Genomic DNA, 8,372 nt, shown 5'->3' with positions numbered 1-8,372 from the left:
CCATAACTTAACATCTCTATTTTTGGCCTATTTAGATAGGATACATTCATTTAACCCACTTTTTAAATAAGGTAAAAAAGTGGAAACGAAAAAGAAAAGGTGAAAAAACAAAACATTTCTTCATTAAAAAAGAAAAAGAAAAGAACAGAATGATATAAGACATTGGCAAAAGAAGTTCCTCACACGCGACACTTACTCATTACGTGTTGGGGGGCTTAAGATTAAGAATAGACTAAAATAAAAAAGGAAAAGAAGAAGGAAAATGAAAATGTTGGTTTGTTCCCTCAAAGATTTTCCCTTTCACCAAACACAAAAAGGAAAATCTTCTCTCTATAGTCTCTACTGTGTTCGGTAGACAACATGAAACTTAGTACGTACCCTTCTCTTTCTTTACATATATACACCTCTTTTGCTCTCTATGCTACCCACCCAACCACCACTCTCACCTTCAAAGCGCGTGTGATAAATATGGTAGCAAAAACCAAACATATTATCAAATATTCTTCCCTAAATAAGTCCCTTTCACCTTACAAAAATAAATAAGTCCCTTTCATTTTGTGGCCCATTGATAATAACAATAATATTTCTTTTTTTCATATGTGGGGCTATCTTGGGCATTAAATTTTGTATTTAAGTTTAGGATTGAAATTCAAATTTGGTTGGTTTTGTTTTTGCAACTTATGGTTTTAGATTGGGATGAGGTCAATGCTCTTGAATATTGTTGATGCTATTGTTTCATATAATCAAGAAAAATCAATATGGAAAAGGAATATAGTAAATGCATATGAAAGGCATGTATCATCAATTCATATAAATATATATAAATAAATATAATTTATTTTAAATCTTAATCCCTCACTATAAAAATATATATAATATAAAATAGTCATAATTGACCTTTGATGTTCTACCATTTTTTTCTATGCATGATGCATGCAAGCAAACCTTCTTTTTGGACATATCAATAATAATGATATAAATAATTATATATTTATGTTTTCAAATAATCATTCAATCATATTTTATGAGGAAATTATATGAGTATATAGAAAACATTGATATCAAATATTTATTATCAACAATAATTTGCAATATTTCTTAGAAATAAAGACTCACATTACAAGGGGTCCATTTTGTTCTGAATCTAACCATACAAATTTATAATTATGAATAATAAAAAAAGTCTGAAGCACATATGTCATCTCTCCTATATATCTCTAAAACTAAATAAATAAATATGTCATAATTAATATATCTTATAAAATATAATAACAACTTCCCTAGATCCACACCTAAGTCCAATGCATCTAGCAATAAAATAAATATAACACAAAACCAAATGAAATTCAAATAAATCTCTTATAATCCTTAATTATTCTACTAAATTAAAAAATACAAATGGATTATATCATTTTATACCCATAAATTTTAGCTAAACATAAGATCACTTCATAATTTTTAAAACGCGTCAGAAATAATCTGAGACTAATTTTTGTCCATTTATTTTTTTATAAAGCTTTTATTAAAATCTCAAACTATGCTTTAAATGAATTATAACTTCTTGTGCGAAACAAAAACAACTTACGATTTAGTATACCAAACCAATAAATATGCAACACAATCAAGAAACAATAAATTAAGAGATCTCAGAATTTAAGTAATGAATTAAGCAGTACAACAAAAAAGAATAAAACTACATTTAACGAGTTTGAGCCGTATGCAATGATCTACATTTCAGTCAGAACAACAGCAATCGTATCTTTATTGATATCAATATTTATGTAAAGTCCTTTTTTGGCAAGTTAGATGACAAAATATTTTTTCTTTTATGGTAAGATATTTTTGCATTCATACCCGATGGTCTTACCTTGTATATTCGGTTTTAATTGCTCTTTTCTATGTTAGGAAATATGCATTTTACAACTGATCTTTTCTTGTATGGAAACTTCTTGTAAGAGAAGCAATTCTCTTATGGAAAGTTAGTTCTTAAAGGAAACTTTGATATTTATCACTTTCCTTGTTAAGTTTGAATTTGTCTTGATTATATCAGATCATATTTGCTGTTTATAGCAGGTATCAAGACCCAATAGAAGATCGGACCCGATTATAGCAAGTTTCCTTTTTTCTGGTCTGATTTGCTGCGTCAGATCCCGATTCTGATGCTGCAGATCGTGTTTATCTTAGGAAAGTTTTGTAAAGCTGTAGATTCGATCTTGTAGCTGTCTCTAGGGTTCCTGTGTTCTATAAATAAGACCTAGAGAGCAGCCATTCGAATCAGCTCTTCCATTATTCATTTTTTGCATTTATCTTATTTGAGAGAAGAGAGTTTCTTTGTTATGTGAGAGCCTAGTTGTTCATCAAAGTTCTAGTATTTTATATATCAGTTCTTACTCTATCCTAGAGTTTGTTAAGAACGACTTGACTGAACAAGAGAGTGGTCTTCAGGAGAAGACTTGATGAAGCCTTACTTCGGGAGGAAGTAAGCACTTTGGTCTTCGGGAGAAGACTTGTTGAAGCCTTACTTCGGGAGGAAGTAAGCACTCACACTTCAAAGACGAAGGGAGTTCAGGCTTGAAGGTGTTTCAGAAGTCAGATTCATAAAGTGCATTACAAAGGATTGCGGCAATAATTTAGAGGGAGTCTAAACTTGTTTAAGTCAATTGTCTTTGTAATTGTTGATACTTTATTAATTGATTTCATTCTCTGGGCGTGGTCCCGTGGACTAGAAGTGTTCGGGAGAACACTGATACCACGTACAAATCTCTTGTGTCAAGTTATTTTATTTTCTGTAAATATTTTTATATTCTGCCTGTTCTTTGATGTCGTTGCAAAACTGGTTTCTGCAGTAACAGAATTACATTATGCTTCTGCAAACGTATACAATTTTATATTTTTCGTATATATTATTGACATTTGCAAAAACTCGATTTTTCAATTTACAAGGTTACAAAAATTTTCACAAACTCTTAGAGATTAGGAGAAGATATTTCTCTCTCTAGTTTAGACTCTCTCACTCAACCTTACACTATCACGATTTACACTCAAGCAATTATGGTTTGATTCTTTCACTGATTATAAAGATTATAGTTATTTAAAAATTTGTATTGTTGCCTAAAATAGTTCTAAGAACATTGTGGCACATTTACACTGCCTTAAATGTTTCAACTCATTACCAGCAACAATAAACTACGTCAGCTTTGATAACCCAGTTTCAGTACAGACAATCTGAAAGTTTTAACACAAACAAGCTATCCAGATACATACAAGCGCTTTTTCCCGGATGAACAACCAAGATTGATAGTAAGTTATCCGAAAGTGCATCTCTGGACTAATGACAAGCTATCCAGAGAGACGGTTCATACACAGTACAAGCTCATCTAGAAATACCCTTCGGGTTCTACAAAGTCTTCCGCACAAGAATTTTTGAATTCGCATCAAGCTTTTCGAATCTGCTCTCCAGATTCACAGCTTCCCTTCCAGATGACAAAATGTGGAACCATAATCAATAAATTTCTACCTTAGTTTCAAGTTGAAGTCGCTTGAAAAATTGTTGTTATAAATACTGTTCTTCCCCTTAGCCCCTTCGGGCTGAGCTGACTTCAATCAGCTTCAGGCAGTGCTCAAACTTACCACTCGGCATTATCTTGGTTATCATGTTAGAAGGATTCTCTTCAGTTTGGATCATAGAAATCGTCACAGCTTCTTTCTTTACAACTTCTTTGTATGAAATGAAGCTTAAAATCAATGCTTAATACATTCATGGTGCATATAATTCTTAGTTAATTGAATTGTACTCTAATTATCACAATGAACAATAATAATCTTCTGTTGAGTTTCAACTCTTTCATCAACCCAATAAATCACAGTGCTTCCTTGATTGCTTCCATCAATGCCATAAATTCTGCTTCAGTTGTCGAAAGTGCCACAACCTTCTAAAGGTTTGCTTTCCAACTAATAGTTGTTCCGAACATAGTAAACACATATCCAGTTAATGGTATCAATACACCCTACATAATTAAAGTTCACGTAACCATTGATAACATCGAAGTCTTCATTCTAGTTATTCATGCTAAATACCAGTCTCTTCTCAATAGTTCCCTTCAAATAATGTAAAAATCCATTTTAGGGCTTCCAAATGCTCCTTTTCTAGGATTTCCCATGAATCTACTCACCATGCTCAGTGCATATGCTATGTTCGATCTAGTACAGACCATAACATACATTAGGGAGCCAACAGTACTAGGATATGAAAATCTTGACATTTCTGACTTCTCAGTTTCATCTTTCGACATCTAAGTAACACTTAATATAAAGTGTTGTGCAAGTGGAGTACTCACTGCCTTAGAGTTATTCATTTCAAAAGTATCTAAAATCTTTTTGATGTAGCTTATCTGATTCAAGTGTAGTAGTCTCTTCTTCATTCCCTTCTTATGTCCATGCCTAAGATTTTACTAATCGGACCCAAATCCTTCATTTCAAACTCTATCTTTACCTGGAGTTTCAAGTACTTGATCTCTTGTACACTTTTGCTGGAGATCAGAATATCATCTACGTACAACAATAGATACAAAGTATCTCCATTTCTTTCTCAAAAATATATACAAGGATCAAACTTACTTCTCCTCAGACCTATCTTGGTCACATAATCATTAAATCTCATGTTTCACTATCTCGGGTATTATTTCAAACTGTACCAAGACTTCCTTAACAAGCATACCCAGTGTTCCTTTCTAGCTTCTTCAAATCCTTCTGGTTGTTTCATTAGAATTATTTCATCCAGATGTCCATACAGGAAGACAATCTTGACATCTAATTGTTCTAGTTTGAGGTCTTGTCAAGCAATAAGTGCCAAAAAAATTCTAATCAATCTATGCTTAACAAGTGAAGAAAATACCTCATTATAATTGATTCCTTCCTTTTGAGAGAATCCCTTCGCTACCAACCTTGCTTTATGTCGTGTCTCTTGTACACCTGGAATGCCTTCTTTTCTTCTATACACCCAATAACTTTACCATCTTCCGACATTGATATTACATCCCAAGTCCAATTCTTTTTCAAGAAGTGCATCTCTTCCGACATAGCTTCATTCCATTTCTTCCTACCCTTACTTTTCATTGCTTGTGCATAGTTGGTAGGCTCTTCACGCACAATCTGATTAGCAACGTGAAATAAAAATGCAATTAAATCAGCATCTTTGTACCCATCTAGAGCCTTTACTTCTCTCTGTGTTCTGTCTCTAGCCAGTTTATAACTTTTCAGATTATCACTTCCGAAATCATCTTTTGAATCACCACTGCTGTGATCTATAAGTGTTTCAGTCTCTACTCTTATTGAAGGCTCCACCTCAAGCTCAGTTCCCGAAGCTTTGATTCATTTCATGTCAGTCTTGGCTTAACTTCCAACAAGTTTGTCAATAAATCCCATAACAGATTCATTAAAAGTTGCATCCCTACTAATTATATATTTTTTCATTCTGGGCTCCAAACACCACAGTCTATATCCTTTAGCATCTTTTGGATACCCCAAGAAAATACACTTTAAGGCCCTCACTTCAAGTTTGTCTTGCCTGATATGTGCATATCAGACACATCTGTATACCTTTAAGTGTTCATAACTTGTTGGCTTCCCTGACCACACCTCATTTGGCGTCTTGAAATCTAGTGTTGTTGACAAACACTATTTATCAAATAAACTACAGTGGACACAGCTTCCGCCTATAACACTTTAGGAAATCCAGAACTCAATTGCATGCATCTGACTCTTTCCAGAATGATTCTATTGAACCTCTTCGCGAGTCCATTTTTTTGAGGAGTCTTCCTCACGGTCTTGTTCCTAGCTATTCCTTCTTTCTTACAAAACATAACAAACTCTTCAAAACAGTACTCCAGACCATTATTTATTCTAAGCCGTTTCACTTTTCTTCCTATTTGATTCTCAATATTAGCTTTCAGTACTTAAATCTTTCAAGAACTTCCATCTTATTCTTTAAAATAAACAACTATAAATTTCTTGAGTAATTATCAACAATATAAAGAAAATACCTACTTCCAGAGTGTGATAGTGTTCTCTAGGGTCCCCATAGTCACTGTGAATGTAATCTAGTGTTCCCTTGGTATCCCTTTTGTCAGTACCAAACTTAACTCTACAAGCCTTACCAGGAACACAATACTCATAGAAATCAAACTGCTCAAGCTTTACTTTTCCAAGTAATCCCTGCTTGTTTAGTTCATACAATCCTCTTTCACTAACATGGCCAAGTCTCTTATTCCATACTTTAGTTTTATTTACGTGCTTGCTTGAAACACATGCTTTCGTGTTTTACATTGTAGTGCTTTCTAGAGGATAAATTTCATTTGATTTCCTTCCCCTCATCACCACCATCAAACCTCTACGAACTTTCATGACTCCCTTCTTAATTTAACAAGAAATCCTTGATCATCTATCAAATTTCTTTTGAGATCAAGTACTAGTCGGACGTCCTTCAACACCCTTTCCACACCATCGTAACATTTCAATCTTACGGTTTCAATCCCCACCATCTTACAAGACTTGTTATCTCTAAGCTACTAATACATAGTCCCATAATTTCCAAATATAAATTCTTTGAACCAAGATTTATTCAGCGTCATATGAAATGAACACCCACAATCCAAGATCATTTCAGAATCTGAATTCTCTGAGGTTGTCAGTATAGTACCAGCTGAGTCATAACTATCACTACTCACTGTTGCATCCCCTTTTGATCTTGAATCACCTGTCTTATGTCTCTCTAGACATGCCCTTCTGAGATGCCCTATTTTCTTGCAAATTCAACATCTAAGATTCTTCAGGCCAACAGACTGCGATTTAGATCTTGATTTTACTTTTGAACCTTTGTGACTTTCTCTTTTCTCACTTCTGCCTAGGGGTGTACATCAAACCGCTCAAACCGCCCGCACCGCAAAAAAAATGCGGTTTGAAATTCTTCGCGGTGCGGTTGCGGTTTGAATTTTTCCCAAACCGCGCGGTGCGGTGCGGTTTGCGGTTTTGAATTATTAAACCGCGATTCAAACCGCACCGCACCGCATCTTTTAAAATTTCAATTTTTATATTTATTTTATTAAGCCCATACATGTGAGCCCAACCCAAGCCTATAAATCTTAGGGCAAAATCCATAACTCTTCACAAACCCTCTCTTCTTAGCAACAAACCCAAGCCCATACATGTGTATTAAAATTTGGAGTTGGAAGTTTGTGTTTGTTTTATTTTTAATCTATTGATGTAAGTATGTTAGTTGTACATTTATATTGTTGTTGAAATTTAATTAGTTTCAAGTTTGTTATTTTGATTTAGGTGTGTTGTTGAAACTTTAAAAAGATTATTGACTTATTGTTGTTGTTATAACTTTTATTAGTCTCAAGTTTGTTGTATTTTCTTAAGTGTTTTGGAATAATTATATTAATAATAGTTTAATTATTTTATGTAATTATTTTATGATGATTTCAAAAAAAAATTGTGATAGTTCAAACCGCATAAACTGCAAAAACCGCACCGCACCGCATCATTTTTTACGGTGCGGTTTTTTGCAGTTTTTCAGTATCGCCGTGCGGGTGCGGTTTGGAAAATTGGAAAAACCGCATGTGCAGGTTAGTTTGAAAAAATGGTTAAAAACCGCACCACCCGCACCGCGAACACCCTTGCCCCTTGTAAACAATCCATCACACTATGAGACTTTGCAAGGGTGTCCTTCTTGTCCTTTTCAAACATCGAATAATCTAGAAGAGACTTCTCTCCTAGTAGAGCCTCATACAACCCTTGGTGAACCAACAAATCCTTCATCTTCATCCTCCATAATCCAAAGTCCTTCGTACCAGTAAACTTTTCAACATCATATTTCGCGGCAGTCATGATTACAAACTGTGCTCTAATACCAATTTTTTGTACGAAATGGAAACAATCAATGACTTACGATTTAGTATACCAGACCAACAAACACGTAACACAATCAAGAGATATCAAAATTCAAGTAATGAATTAAGTAGTAAAATAAAAAAGAATAACATCAAGTTTAATGAGTTCGAACCATGTGTAATGCTCTACATCTCAGTCGGAACAACAACAACTATATCTTTATTGATATTAGTGTTTACAAGGTTACAAGAATCTTCACAAACTCTCAAAGATTACGAGAATAAATTTTTCTCTCCAGTTTAGACTTTCTCACTCAACCTTAAACTATCACGATTTACACTCAAGAAATAATGGTTTGATTCCCTCACTGATTACAAATATTAATAGCTATTTATAGATTTGCATTATTGTCTAAAATAGTTCTGAGAACAACGAAGCACATTTAAACTGCCTTAAATGTTCCAACAGTAATAAACCACATC

The sequence above is a fragment of the Cannabis sativa genome, chromosome 3, assembly GCF_029168945.1.
Source record: "Cannabis sativa cultivar Pink pepper isolate KNU-18-1 chromosome 3, ASM2916894v1, whole genome shotgun sequence".
Lineage (NCBI taxonomy): Eukaryota > Viridiplantae > Streptophyta > Magnoliopsida > Rosales > Cannabaceae > Cannabis > Cannabis sativa.
This window is presented reverse-complemented; position numbering follows the sequence as displayed.